Source organism: Molossus molossus, unplaced genomic scaffold (assembly GCF_014108415.1).
Source record: "Molossus molossus isolate mMolMol1 unplaced genomic scaffold, mMolMol1.p scaffold_m16_p_22, whole genome shotgun sequence".
NCBI lineage: Eukaryota > Metazoa > Chordata > Mammalia > Chiroptera > Molossidae > Molossus > Molossus molossus.
In genome coordinates, this window is record NW_023425358.1 from 26,431,674 (window position 1) to 26,446,419 (window position 14,746).

The window sequence follows — 14,746 nt, forward strand, 5'->3', positions numbered from 1 at the left end:
ACTGAGCACTGCCCAGCCCACTGTTGGTGTCAAGTCATGGTAACCTACAAGGGGAAAAATCCCAAACTTTGGAAAAGCTGTGATATAACCCGATTCCTGATCTCTTTCTTCCCAGGATTTTGATTGTCGGGACCCCTCTGCCCTGCACCTGGCTTGGGTGCGCCACCTGTTCACACCCCAATCCACCCAGAACGTTGCCCAGGCAACGTGCTCTGACGTCACTGCCAGTTCAGGCGGCTGGCCCCAGAGTGGAAGCAGCTGGTCGCGGGATCACATTCCCAGGTAAATCCCCACCCCCATCCCAACTCCCAAAGGTGTTGGGTTGGGTGGGGCTACAGAGAGAACTAAAGGTGTGGGGGGGGGGGGATATGAGCGTGTGAGCTGCTGGAAACTGCACTTGGCGGCTGCTCAGCAGCCAGAAACAGGGCCAGCTCCTGCCCTAGATAAGGCAGTAGGTGGCCTACTTGGGCTGGCCCTGGAGCTCCCCCGCGGGTGCCTCTCCCAGGTTCTGGGGTGGGTTGTCTCCTGGAAGTAGGCCAGGGCCAACTATAATCAGCTCATCCCACAGAGTACATTCAAGCAGGGTTTCCAAAGCCTTCCATGTCTTGATAACTACAGCTGGCATTTATTGAGCACTTACTGTGTTCTGAGTCCTTCCACACAATAACTCACTTTGCCCTCACAACAACCCTGTAAAGTAGGAATTATGATACACAAATAAGAAACTGAGGCACAGAGTCATGAAAATAAATGTCCAAGGTCAACAGCTAGCAAGGACATGGCTGGAACTCCACCCAGGTTCTGTGGGACTCTAGGGGGTCACATGGATATAGTCTGAGGGTGGTGGGAAGAGTTCTGGCTACTGCTTTGCATTTCTTTTTTTTTTTTTAATCCTCACCTGATAATATTTTTCCCCCACTTATCTTCAGATGAAATGGGAGGGAGGGAGAGAGAGAGAGAAACATCAATGTGAGAGAGACACATCCATTCGTGGCCTCCTGCAGGACCCCGACTGGGGTCTGGACGATCCACAACTGAGGTACCACCCTTGACCGAATCCAACCAGAGACTCTTTGGTCCGCGGGCTGTTGCTCTAACTGTTGAGCCAACCGTCCAGGGCTGCTTTGCATTTCTTTAGTGATCCTGAGGTCTTTTCTGGAAACCTAGCTTCCCAATTTGCTGTGTGATGGACACATGGCAACTGAGGGAATTGTTCCTCCCAGGACTCAATTTTGCCAGTTGTCAAATGGGACTGTTAAATGGGCCATTCATGGACTCTCAGGCAGACCTTTGAACCTATTTAGAAAGTGAAAGGCAAGGTTCAGTATAGTTTGATGGATTCAAAATTTGGAACCCAGGTGATACTGTGCCTCAGTTTCCCCAACTGTTAAGTGGGGTAGAATAACAGTGCCTGCCCCCCATGTATGTGGTGAGGATTCCACGAGGTAGAGTTTATAAAGAGCTCAGCATGGTGCCTGGTTATATAGTTAGTGCTCCAGAGACCTCAACCATGATACAAAAAAATCCATCACTGCCAAAAATATGCCCTGGGGCAAAGCACTCCAGATAAAATGTCTCATTACATCTCTTAACCTCAATTTCCTCTATAAGTTGGGAGTAGAATATTAGTACCTACCATAGCAGTTTTCTTATCTGTGAAATGGGAGTGATAACAGTACTTAACTCACAGGTTGTGTGTGAAGATTAGATAAAGTACTTCGTTACATAAGTGTTAGCTTCTTTTATAGTATTTATTATTTTTAATAATTAGAAACCAAATATGTGCTCAATAATGATGCTGGTTTTTTCACCCCCGTTCCCGACAAGGGGACTACAAGTACCAGCATGTCCTGCACCCCCAGTTGTGGCCTCTCCGCCCGGTGCCTGCGCGCTGCATCCCGGGAGTTGCAGTCCTTTCGAGGCTGGCCCCGCCTCGCCCCAGCTTGGGGGAGGAGGTTGGAGAGCCGCCCTGTCGGCCTTTGAATTTTGCCGCGAAAAGCGCGCGTGGCGGCCCCTCGGCCACGCCCCCCGCAGGACGCGGCGCCGCGTCACCCTGGTAACCGCCTCTCGGCCGTCGCTGATTGGGCCGGACCACGGAGGGCGGGCGGGGAGCGAGACGCCGCGGCAGCTGCGGACGCTCGCGCCTGTCAGTCGGGCCGGAGCGGAGCAGCAGGCAAGACACCCGGGCTGGCGGCTCCGCGAAGAGGCTGCGCGCACCAGCCGGGGCAGACGAAGAGTCGGGCCTGCCACCTGCGGGGCGAGACGCACGGCACCCGAACTTGAAGCGAGGCGAGGCGCCGGCGCGCGCCAGGCGGCGCGAGACTGAGGTCCCGGGAGCCCCCGCGCGCCGCCCCGGGCCATGGGCGCGTGAGAGCCCGGTGCGCGCCGCCCTTGGTGCACCTCCCGAGCTCGCACTCCCGGTGCACCGTCCTCTAGGACGTACCCACGGCCTCCGTGCTCTGTACGGACCGGTTATTTCTCGGCACCGAGGCCCCCGGGGCTGCATCCGAGCCTCCGCCGCCCGCTGCCGCCGCCTCGACTGCCGCTGTTCTCCGGCTTCCCCTCCCCCCACACCCGGGGCTCGGAGCAGGAGGAGGAGGGGCCGGTGCATTCTCGCCGCCGCTCTTTGCAACCTGCGGAGGCCGGTGCATGCCCGCGGAGGCGCCCGGACCGCTGCAGGTGCGTGCAACCCCAAAGGAGAAGACCACTCCCACCCCCGGACGAATCCGGGGGCTGTAAGCCGCCGGCGGGCGGTCGAGCGAGAGGAAGCAACAAAGACAGGCTGCAGCTGGGGCCGGCGAGAGGGGCCGCGGCCGCCGGGCTCCCGGTGAGGGCCGGAGAGGGCGCCCCGGGGAGCTGCGCGGACTGAGCTGCATCCCTGAGCAGGACCCAGAGGGGAGCCGCAGCGCCGCCCGCGGGACACGGTGAGCACGAGTCCTGGCGAGGATGCGCTGCTTGAGCGTCCGTGCGGCCCGGGTCCTGGGCGGGCGCGACCCCCACTGAGCCGAGAGATCCTCCAGCCCACGACTTCGGAAGGCGTGGGCCGGCGCGTACATCGCCTCACCGACAGCATCCCTTTCCGCCTGGAGAGAGGTATCGGCCCCCAAGGGGGGCTCTATCAGGCAGCCTCTGTCACCTCTGCATGGCTGCAACCCTGCGAGCGGAGAGTCGTCGCGGTTGAGACCTGGCTGATCCGGTGAGTTCCGCGAGGCAGGGTTGCGGGTTGGAGCTGGGGACACCTCCTGGCATCAGGGCAGCCCGGATTGGAAATAAAGGGACCCTGGACTGTTGGGGATCCTGAAGCAGCGGTGCCTCTTGACCTCCCTTCTCCTTTCCACACACAACTTGTCTGGACTCCCTAGCCGGCCGGAGTGGAGGTTGGGGACCCGTTGTGGGCACTCTCCTGGGCCGGATATATGCCAGGGGTCACCCCATCCCTAAAACCAACAGACAAAAGTAGCAAGGGTAGCGGCTCTGTCTTCCGAAAATTCCCGGGAACTCTCCGTCCTTGGAGTGTCTGAGGAGTGGGGCACCCAGGATGGGACAGTTTGGGGTTCTCCCAAGTAGCCTCTAAGATCTTCAGGGGACATCAGCTCAGAATGGTATGTGGAGTCCCGGTTACATGCAGGTGGCTGCTTTCGCGGATTGTGCTCTCTTAGGCTAGACTGTAACAAGGTCCCCTTACAGCCAGTATTCCTACAAAAAACTCCCAAGTATGGCTGGTGCCCAATGCATGGCGGTGTGATGTCACTACCAGGCCTCTGACGTCACTGGGGTTGTGATAGAGACACGACTTATCTTGATCCAAGGCCAGAGGGGGCAGGAGTTCGTAACCAGGGGCCCAGCTGGATGCCTTTGGGTGGTGGAGGGGTGAAGACAGACTCCCCACCCTAACTGCAGTCCAATGACCTAAATCCCCAGTGCGCTGATAAGGTGGGGGAGGGAGGCAGCACCAGCTGTCTCTGATGATGCTCCTCCCCCCAAGGACAGGTGTTCAGCTTTGGTCATATAGCCTGGCAGTGCCTGGGGGCTTAGGACTCCCAAACAGCAACTTCCTGCTTTCAGAAAAGATGTTAGAGAGACCACCTTCCTGAACCACACACCCAGCCAGCAGGCTGAAGTTCCCTGGAGTCCCCAGAGAGCTATGGGCCCCCTGCCTTAAAAAGGGCGACTTCAGGAAAACATAGGTGCCTCACCCCCAGCAAGGGAAGGTGCAGAGGAGTTGCTGCCTGCTGCCTCTGAAGTCCGGGGAGTCCCCCTGCTGTTCTCTGCCAAGATGAGGGGCCTTGGCCAAGCCTAAACTGACTGCCCCACTCCTTTGGTCTTCAAGATGATTTTGACAAGCTCCATGTGGAGCTCATTAAGTGAATGGAGGGCAAATCAGGCCCATCAGTGCCAAGGTCTGAATAAAGCATGTTTCTGCCAAGGGGCCAGCTTTGATGGGGGTCAGGCACCAGGTCTCTCCTCCCCACCACATTCTAGAACTGGCCCTATTCCTTGTGAAGGCCCAGAGAACCCCCAGGCAGCATCCTGCTACTGCCTCTGATTCCTCTTCTAAGTTCCTTCCAGCAATTGCTGCCAGTGTCGGATGTGGGTGAAGCTGCTGTGATCACATTTCTAGGAAAAGGTTAGAGAACTGTGTCATTGCTTCAGTGGCGTGGGGTGGGGTGAGAGCAGAGGGAAGTGTATGTGAGGTCATTATGAGAAGCCAGGCCCCATTTCTATGCAGCGAACATTTATTTCTGTTCTCCTACCCGGCTCTCTAGCTAGATGAACAGGTCAATAAATATCAGTGGAGCTGCTTTTGGGGACTTTACAGAGAGATGATATTTCCAGCTGAAATGGTGTCGTTAAACACACAGGCTTCCAAGGACAGAGGAGCAATAGCAGATGTGGGGAGAAGTGGGAGAGGTGGGCAGGAGGGCTGTTTATGCTGCCTCTCGAAGCTTCCCAGTTTAGAAACAAACTCGGAGCGTGCCAGAGAGCCACAAACACAGGCAGTTGGAGGTCCTCCATGGAGTATTTACACTTCCACAGCCAAGGCGGAGGGAAAGGCTGTCAGAATTGGGCGATTCCTTCTGTTCGCTTCCCTGGGCTTGGCAGTAACACCAGGTGACGTGCAGGAGGGAGTGCCAGCTTACCCAGCATCTTCCTTTGTGCCAGGCATTTTATAGGATCTCAGTTATTCCTTAAAGTGACTCGTGTGCTGTGACCCATTATGCAGATGAGGGAACCTGAGGCTCAGACAGAGGAAGTGATGAGCTATAGTTGCCTGAGCAGCTGCAGAGGTTCGGCTCTCAACTGTGCTGGTTTCAGAGTTCCTAGGTCTTCCCACTCTCTTCCATGGGTGGACGGGAGGCATTCACACTTGTTGTACAGGGTCCCTGCAAGAGTCAGGGACTATTGGCTATAGAGGAAGTCTGGCCTCATCAAGATGTCTTGCCACCCTGAAACCCAGGTTGGGATCCTGCTTCCCCCCCCTACATACAGGACTTCTGCCCTGGCCTTTTGCCACTTCTGCCCTGGCCTTGTGGGCAGCCTGCTCCCCTCACCCCTGGCACCTCTTTCTCCAGCACTGGGGAAAAGAAGGTAGGGCATAAAACCTGCCTGCCAGGAAGGCATGAGAGAGCTGGCCCTAGGCTCCTTGTCATTTGCCCCTGTGGGCTTCCCTGGGGGTGGGGTGTGAGACTGCCCCTAGCCATCCCAGGGACCCTCAGAGGCACCCAGCTGGTGGGGAAGGCAAGAGCATCGTTGGTAGATGTGGCTTCCTGACCCAGCCTGAGGGTGGAGCAGGGCCCTATAGGAAGGGTGCCATGTGACTCTCAAAAAGAACAAATAAGGATATGCCAGGCAGAAGAATGTAAAGAGTGTTCTGGGCTGTGGGAGTGGCCATGTAGTGGGCCTATGATGTCTGCGGTGTGCTGAAAGAGGTTGAGGGGTGTCCCCGGGGTGGCTGTGTCCTGGAGGCTTAGGTGGATGGGGAGGTTTAAGCAGGGGAGAGGGTCCAGTTAGGGTTCCCTTGCTAGAGATGGGACCCTGGACATCCCTTCCAGTCAGGGTGGGGAGGGCCTTCTCAGCCCTCTGGACAGTCCTCTTTCTCAAGGTTAGCTGTCCACCCTCCACCTCCAGTAATCCTTATCACTTACCTAATTCCATATAAGCTCACCCATCCCCTCTCCCTTCTGAGCCTCACAGTTGCGCTGGACCTGGGCTGGGTTACTTAAACCCCCAACAGTAAAGAGCCAAGCTGTTGAGTGAGTCCACCCCTAGTTGGCTGTGTGACCTTGAGTGAGTAGCTTTGCCTATCTGAGCCTCAGTTTCCTCATCTGTGAGAAGGAGCTGATAATAGCCCCCACTCCCCAGGGTGTGGTAAGGGTTCAGTGAGGACATAGCACAGGTGGTGGCATACAGTAAGCAACCCATAAATGCACATTCTCGTGGCCACTGTTAGCCTCAACCTCAGAATCGGGCCTTGAAAGGCTTTCCCAGTCCCTCTTGTAGCCAAACATCAAAGACCCCCCAGGGCAGGTCCGGTACTTTCACCCCTCCAGTTGCCTCTGCTGGGTCTCCCACCCACCTACCCCGGGCACCCTACATATGTGGCTCCCCATCTGAGCTCCTGGGGTGGGCGCTGGGGCCTCGCCAGGGGGCCTCCTCCCCAACCCCCCCTCCCCCCACCCCCCTCCACCTTCGAATCCCTCACAAACCGGAGGAAGCAAGCGGAGCAGCTTATATTCATGAACCGTAATTCAATCAGGCGGCGATTCCTCTGGGCTTGGGGCGGGGGTGAGAACGAGGAGGCGCGCACAAAAGGGCCGCTTTATTACCTCCCGCGGGCCGGGAATTGCTGCTCTCCCCCAGCAGCGGCCGGAGCCGCCTTTATTGTGTTAACCCATTTGCGTGTCAAGAGCTATTGTGCGCTTTCTCTGCCTCTGCCGGGCGGGCTGCGGGAGGAGGGCTGCGCGGGCCGGTCACCTCCGCGGGCGCCGCCCACCGCCCTGATTGGTTGCTAAGTGATTTGCATCCAAGGTAATCACTTTTATCTCAGAAGGATGTCGACTATAATTATAAGCTACTGACATCTTTTGAAATCTGCCTAATGACTATTTTAGTCTGCACAGGGTGGGGAGGAGGGAATTCTGGAGGCTAGAGGGGTGGGGGTGGGGGAGAGAGGAGGCTGGAAGGTGGTTGGATTCCTTCTACCTGGACCATTGATTCGTTAGTTGAGAAATATCTGAGTGCCTACTGCGTGCCTGTGCCTTGAACAAAAGATGATGCGGAGATAGGAGTGTTGCATTCCTGTGGGCGGAGCTAGTGCCATTTCAGAGATGGGGAAATAGAGGCGCTAGGGAATGAGCCACCTGCCCAGAGTCACACATCCAATAAGTGGCTGGAAGCTGAGTATCTCTAACCGCTCAAATTCCTGTGTCAGCTACAGGACTGGGGTATAGACAGAAATAATAATGGTAATTATTCCTGAGTAGAGGTCACCTGTCTGGCACCTTCCAGAGCTTATGTCATAGCCCTAAGAAGTGCTGGTGCTACCCCATTTTACCAGGGAGGAAGTGGGGCACAGAGAAATTATGTCACTACCCAAGGTCACACAGCCAGAGAGTGGCAGAAATATGAGGTCTGTTTGTGGCCAGAAGTGGGGTTCCAGCTACCCCCTCCTCTACCCCTTGTGGTTCCATTCCGCAAACACCTGGCATCAGCCTGGGCCAGGGCACCCTGCTGGCCATCCCTGGGTGGCAAAGCTGTACGGAATCAGATGGCCCACAGCCTCCATGGGGCGTAAGATGAGTCTGCAACTAACTCAAATTCTGGACAGAGCCAGAGCAGGGCTGGAGGAGAGACCTCAAGGAGGGGGAAACTACAGCTGATCATGGAGGGCTTCCTGACAGAGGGGGCTTTTGCTCTGGACCCTGAAGACTGGGTGGGCCAGCATGGAGTGAATGGAGATGTCACTGGCAGAGGGCGGTTGAGAACCTGGGGGCATGACCAGGAAGAGCAGGGGAAGCTTATAAGAGGGTGGAGGTAAAAGGGAGATAATCGAGGATGGTGTGCCGGGGCTCGAGTGTGATTGAGGTGGAACCCCAGCTCTGTGTGTTCAGACAAATCACTTTACCTCACTGGGCCTCACTTTCCTCTTCTGTTCAAGGGAGTCATAGAAGTTTTCTCACAGGCCTGTCGATGGAACAAGCTTGAGTGTGTGGAGTGCTCGTGTGAGCTTGACTGAACCCTTCAGAGCTGGGTGGGCAGGGCTCAGGCCCCAGCCAGTCATCGGCCCCACAGCAAATCAGCATCCCAGCCACAGCAGCTGTTTGGGGCCCTGGGAGCCCCTGCCATTGTGCAGAGGGCATAGGGGACAAAGGCCTGAGAGGTCAGGGGGTAAGGCTGAGGCTGGCTGTGAACAAGCGCCTGGGGATGGGGACTTAATGACGCAAAACTTAATGACCCAGAGTCTGTGGGGAAGGGGCCTCCCTTGGAGGAGGAGAGAGGTCCAGCCACCAGCTGTCTGTTCCAAATATTTGCTGCCAAGGCAGGGTCAGCGCCCCATAGGGTCCAGGTCGAGCTTGGCACTGGGGAAGCAGAGGTGGCAGGGCCTCCAAGCCAAATTCAGCCCCCAGGCCTGAATTTGGGGCTTGTCCCCTGCCCCTAGCATCTGAGTAACCTCAGTCTCATCATCTGTCAGATGAGCCAAGGGTCCACTTTGGAGAGCAGCTGGGAGGCTTGGCAGTAACCCATAGCAAGTGGGCAGTAAACAGGAACTGCTATTTTTGCCCTTTATTCATCCAGTCATTCAGAGAGATTCAGTGTTCTGTGCCAGGTGCTGGGGACGCAAAGATGAACAAGCCTAGTTGCCTTGAAAGCTGGTGAGGCCTCCAACACATCAGTACAGTGGGTGAGTCGCCTGCATACAGGAATACAGGAATTCACAGTCTGCCGGCACTGTGCCAGGAGCTGGGGGACAGCAGTGAACAAGCCAGACATGGCCCTTTGGGGCCCCTGACTCTCAGAGTATGCTAGAAAATCAGCGGTGGAAATTATTACTTCCAGCTGAGGAAGCCAGGGAGGGCTCCCTGGAGGTGGAGGCATTTTCAGTTGCTGGCTCTGGGGTCTTCTGTCTAAACACCTTTGCCTATTATGGGAAACACAGGACACTGGTGGCATCGGCTATGTGCCAGGCTGAGCTTCTGGCTTTGGCATTTTGTTCTCTCATTTAATTCTTATATGGTTCCGGGAAGGGTGTTTTCATCCTTGTTGTATAAATGAAGAAACTGAGGCTCAGGAAGTGAAGCGACAGCTCAGGGCTATGTGGCAGGTCAACACTATTCCCTTCCTTATCCATGCAAGCTTTGCCTGTCCTTTGTCTGTGAGGACACTGGGCTGGGTGGGGCTGTCACTCAGGAATCCTTGGGCAGTGGCTGAGAGGATCCAGTTCTGGGCTAGCTGTTGCCTTTATAAGATACACAACCTTGAACAGGTCACCCCCCCCCCCCATGCCAGCCAGTTCTCAGCTGCATCCTCTGTAAAATGTCAAGGATGGCAAATCCGTGGCAGGCCTGGCTTACTTTACACTGCTGTGCCCTTGGCAGACATCGCCAATCAATTGCTGCCCTCTTCCCCTGCTGAGTTCTTCTCCTGACCTTGGGTTCTTTCCAGGGCTTTGGGCAGACAGCATGAATCAATCAGCAGGGTTCTTTCCAGGGCTCTGGCCAGGCAGCACCAATCAATGAGCTGAAGCCTGCTTGCCTGCATGGCCTTGAAGAGCTCAGGGGTCCCTCTGGTCCTTCTTCGCGTGATTTAGAGGACCAGGGTACCAGAGTGAGGGCAATTGGAGAATCTTCTCTGAGGATATGGGTTGTTCTGCAGGCACGAGAGCTGTGGAGGTGTGAGAGTCTGTGACCTTCTTCTCCCACAGGGACCTGTGTCCCCATCCATGCAGCCCAGCTCACGCTCAATGTGAGTGCTCTGGGCAGATTCCAGTTGCTTTCAGTCTGGATGATAATAGCATTCATTGAGCTCTTCCTGAGAGCTAGATCCTCCATGGGCAGCCTCTCATTCATCATTCTGCAGAATACCTGCAGCATGCCTCTCAGCCCTTCTCGGAAGAATCCTTAGCCCACTTTAGAGACGAGGAAACCGAGGCTCAGAGTGGTTGAGAAGAATAAGGTCATGTACTTGCTGAGTGGCTGAGTTGGCATTCACACTCAGGTCCACAATCTGGAGCAGGGCTGAGAATGGCAGACAGGGCAGCCTTCCTGGAGGAGGTTTCATTAAAGACTGGTTCACTTCTGACGGGCAGAGCTGGGCCTTCTAGGAGAAGTAGGGGGGACCTTCTAGGTGGAGAAAACAGCATAAGAAGCAGCTCAGAGGCAGGCAGGCAAGAGTGTTTAGGTTGAGGGACTAGTGTGTGGCTGGATTTGGCTGGAATGTGGAGAAAAAGAAAACCACAGAGGGGGCCAGGGCTGGTGGTGGCATTTGAACTTTGCCCTCCCATAGTATGGAATTCTGGCAGCTCTTTGAGTGGATGGACAAACCAATCCTGTTGCTAAGTGTATTTATTCAACATCTCCATCAACCCAGGGTGAGGTCAGCTGGTGCTTGGGGTTACCTCTGGTCTACGGGAATCTTTAGCCTAGAACAGTGTCTGGTACACAGTAGGTAGGCGTCCAAGAAATGTTTGTTGAATGAATAAATGAATGTTTGTTGGACTAAAATGCTCCTGACCTCCTCATGGGTCCAGCTGCAAGGAAGAGAGGCCAGAGTCCTTCTTTCCAGGAAAAGTTGAACATCAGAGTGGGGTTGGGGCTGGGGGAGGGAGCCAGGCAGGTACCTGGGGCAGGGACTTCCCTCTCAGCACTCCTGTTTCTGCTGCCTGTCCCCAAAACCCCTCTCACACTTTCCAAGGGATGTCCCGCCTCTCTGCCATGCTTGGCGGGCAGCCTGGACCCAGCGCTTTGGGGGATAAAAGATGAAGGTTCATGACCATTTTTTAACTCAATAAAGGGAGAGACAAGCTGCAGGCTGCAGGCCGGAGATATAATTAGTTCGCAGCAGTGGCGCTTTCTTGATTTAGCTTCTGAGAGAACAAGACAAGGATGTTATACCCAATTAGCAGTAACATCCAGGCGGAGCCTCAATAGGTGAGATAACAAGCTATTTTTATGACTTTTCTTTCCCAGCTTGGAGAGGTGGGGGGAAGGGGATATCATCAGGGCCTTATTTCTTTTCATCAGGGAATAATTATTAGCGATCTCAGGATTTCCCAAAGGCCAATGATGCATTTGTGAACCCAAACAAGCAAGCATCTTGAGTAGCAGGCTGGCTTTTCGAGTCCAGGACGAGTGGAAGGGGTGCAGGCCCCTCAGCCCCATTTTGGAAGCCTTCTGGAAACAGTCCCAATGCAGAGAGCCCATGGGTTTGGCACAGGGGAAGCCTAGGCCCTTGCGATGTTCTCATGAACAGCCTTGATCTCCCTACCTGCTTCAAGGAGGCATGAGGGCCAATTCCCCTAGGGATGAGGAAGGAGCCGATTCTGGCCCTTGGCAGCTCTTCTTGGCACCACCCTAGATCCCTTTGCCAACTGGGCCAGAGGTTCTGGTTCCTCGGCCTTGGACCTGCCATTTGCACTCTGTCTGCTGGATCCCCATTGTAGCTCACACTGCCTGACCACCCTCCCGTCTGTCCTGGGTCCCGGAACCAGTCTCTGGCAGGGACTGAGTGCTGATTAGCTCTGTGCTATCCACCCTCATTACTCCCCTCCCCATCCAGGGCACCTGGCACTGGCCAAGTCTCTGCTGGGCAGGGAAGCCCTGCCAAGCTCCACCCCAGCTGCCTGGCCACACTCCGACTCCTGGCGAGGGCTAGGGATGCCCAGAGAGGTCGCTGGCATGGCTGTCGTGACACCCCATCAGCCGCGCCCCAAGCCCAGAGCAGGTTCCTGGGCCTCTGCCCACCCTGTAGCATCTGGCCCCACCCTGCCTCGAGTTCCATCTCCCTGTCAGTGTGGAGCCCCATACTTGTGGTTCAGACAACTGACAAATCCAGCCATGCAAAGTGGGAGTTTAATTGCAAACAGTTTTTATGGATCATGGGCCCATCTGTGCCACCATATGCAAAAGGGAAAAAAAAATCCCCATTAAAAAAAATTTTCTCCCTGCCCTACCCCCAAAACTGACTCCAAAAGAAACAGTTGCCAAGGTTTTTCTGACTGTAGCCAAGCACAGAGCTGGGACCTGTCCCAAGGGCTTCCTGTTGGGTGAACCTGGCAAAGTCAGGGGGCCAGGTGGAGCAGGGGTGAGAGGCCCCATGGAGCCTGACAGCTGAGAGGAGGCAGTGGCCTCAGCAAACTGCTAGCAGTTCCTGTACCCACTGGGTTCTCTCTCGGCTGCGGGCCTTTGCACATGCCGTGCAGCTGTTCGAGTACCTGCCGTTCTTTCCTCTCCACCTTACTGATGCTGTTTGTATGGCCTCCAGCGCAGGACTTGGCATGAAGTGGGCATTACACAACAGTGATGGAAATGTGAGAATGAGTGTATAGTGGGGCCCGCAGATGAAACATTTTCTCTCCCATTTCTAGCCCAGGAAATGGACCCCGGAGAGATATTTGAGATATTCAGTGCCTGCCTTGATTTCCCGTCCTGCTTCAAAGAGGCTTAAGGAGGCTGGGCCAATTCCCCATGGGGCTGACCAGGCTCACAGAGTCCCTATTCCTAGTAGTCCCTCCTGCCATGGTGCCTGGCCCCGAAGATGAGCTCCACCCAAGGATCAGTCTTCTCAGGCCCTCAGAAAGGGCTTCCATCTGGGACCCGAGGGTTCTAAAAGGGCTCACCTCCTAGGCGGGCTTCCGGGGTTCAATTGCCACCTCGTCCCAACCACTTCAGACTGTCGTTTCTCCCTCTCTGTGCCTCAGTTTCTTCCTCTGTAAAATGGGGATACGTTGATGGGATACTGCGGGTGAAGGTCTGTCATTTCTCTTCCCCAGGGGAGGGTCTTGGCTTTGTTCACTGATGTCTTCTCAGCATCCTAATCAGGACATTTGATATTTACTGAATGAATGAATGAATGCATGCATGCGTGAGGTATTTGGAGGACTCCAGGGAGGGAATGAGACATCGGCTCTTGGCTTGCCAGAAATTCAGGGGTTTTACACCCTTTCTATTGAAGTCTAGAAACCACTGGGCAACCTGTGGGGATTATGAACGCCATTCTCCTGATGAGGAAAACTGAGGTCATGCAGCTGGAAAGTGGCCAGAGCTGGGACTGGAACCTGATCCTGTGACTCCAGCTGACGAAGTTCCTGCCCCTCACATTATAGGTGAGGAAGTTTAGGCCCAGAGTGGGGAAGGGATTTGGCCAGGGTCACACAGCAAGGAACTAGCAGCCAGCATTTGTGAGGTCCTTCCTACCCCCATTATAAGATGAGGAAACAGGCCCTCCAGTCTCAGAGACAGGCCAGCCAAGTCCACTGTTCTCCCTCCATCCCTCCCTCCCTCTTTCCCAGCTCTGTGCTTGGGATCACTGTGCCTGTGGGTTTCCCCATCAACTTTGTAAGCCAGTAGCTCAGTGTGTGCCAGCAGCCAGGCCCCATGCTGGGGGTCCCATGCCCAAGGTCCCAAGGCCTGGTACTTGGTGCAGCTCTCCCACAACAGGTAGCAGGGGAAAGTGGGACCCCTGGGACCTGGGCAAGCACAGGCTGGCCAGGCCCCTGGCAGGATCCCAGGCCAGGCACCAGGCAGCCCCATTCCCCGCCTGGCGGTGATCACCAGCTCCCGTTGTAATCATTAAAACTATTAGAAGGAAACGTTCGCTTGAAGCAAATGTCAGGCGCCGAGCTGTGCTTTGTAAACGCTCACAATTAATGCCAATCAGGCCCGGAAAAAAGCCGGCCTGGAATCCTGTCTGTTTCGTCTCGTTTGTCAGCTGGTGCCGCTTCATGTTGCACATTTTCATACAATTGCTATAAACATAAAAGGGAAACTCCACAGTGTTCCCGGGCGCCCGGATGGTGTGCGCCGACTTAATTACTTGGTATTCCGCTGTTCACTTGGCTGCCCTGAGCGGGTGGGAGGGAGAGAGGGAGACTTTGTGTGGCAGGATACGGTTCTCCTGGGGGTCAGCCAGGGAGAGGGGTCAGGCTCCAGGCCTGAGTGTCCTGCCTCGCCCACCCTGGGCCATGGAGCCCACGGAGCCAAGGATGTCTGTGAAATAAGAACTGCTAAAATGTTTGCAAAATCCTTGAGGAGAAAAGGGGATCACAGTCCATTAGACTTGGCTTCAGATTCCTAGTCCATCTCCTAGAACGATCCACCAGGCTTATTGCACACCAGGCACCATGCCACTTGCCAGCTGGGCCTCAGTTTCCCTATCTGTGAGTTGGGAATAATAGCCCAGTGGTCAGGATTTCAAGCTGGCTGGGGCTGGGCTCTGGGCTGAGGGCACCAAGCAGGCCTTTTCTCCTTTGGCTGTTGCACAGACTTCGAGGATCGACAGGGAGGTTGAGGCCTGGAGTCCCGCTGCTGCAGGTGGGAGAGCTGGGATTCGACCTGGGTTCCTGGACTCCAGAGCCCACAACCACTGTGCCACCCTGCTGTGCCCTCCCTTCCAGGTGGGGTAGCCACAGGGTTGGAAGGAGGTGAGGGAGCTAAAAGTCACAGCACACAGTAGGTATTCCATGGACAGTAGCTGCTGTCATTCTGCTGCCAGCAGACAGACCGGGGCACTGGGGGGCTCAGGCCGTGGC

The 14,746-nt window shown here is 55.5% G+C and overlaps 1 protein-coding gene across 1 annotated transcript in view; it reads left to right on the forward strand.

The window, feature by feature from the left end:
- The first annotated feature begins 2,897 nt into the window (after positions 1-2,897).
- FAM222A (family with sequence similarity 222 member A) overlaps positions 2,898-14,746 on the forward strand; it is a 49,694-nt gene continuing 37,845 nt past the window's right edge. Inside the window, exon 1 of the mRNA XM_036276778.1 lies at positions 2,898-3,196. The gene's annotated coding sequence lies outside the window, so the exon portion shown is untranslated. The remainder of the gene's footprint in view (positions 3,197-14,746) is intronic.